The sequence below is a fragment of the Penaeus monodon genome, chromosome 34, assembly GCF_015228065.2.
Source record: "Penaeus monodon isolate SGIC_2016 chromosome 34, NSTDA_Pmon_1, whole genome shotgun sequence".
Taxonomy (NCBI): Eukaryota; Metazoa; Arthropoda; class Malacostraca; order Decapoda; family Penaeidae; genus Penaeus; species Penaeus monodon.
The window spans coordinates 26163464-26163677 of record NC_051419.1 but is presented as its reverse complement, the minus strand read 5'-3'; the positions used below and the strand labels follow the sequence as shown (position 1 = coordinate 26163677).

General features: G+C 29.0%; 1 protein-coding gene across 1 annotated transcript in view; it reads left to right on the top strand.

Annotated features, from left to right (window-relative positions):
- Positions 1–214, top strand: part of LOC119594665 (ionotropic receptor 25a-like) — a gene marked incomplete at its 3' end in the record, with an annotated part of 33857 nt that overhangs the window by 7193 nt on the left and 26450 nt on the right.

The following is a 214-nucleotide window of genomic DNA, read 5'->3' as shown; positions in this document are numbered from 1 at the left end:
GAAAGGAAAAAAGAGTCAGAAGGTGAAAAAGAATTAGAATTGTTTCTGTTATTTCTGAAAGGAAGAAATCAGACTAGAAGGCTAAAGGTGAGAAAGAATTCGATTTAAAAAAAAAAATAATTGAAAGAAAAAAATAGGTGAGGAAGGGTAATTTTAGTGTAAAATTCGTGTCTACTTTTATCTTTTCTTAAATATGCTATAACAACCCTCCACT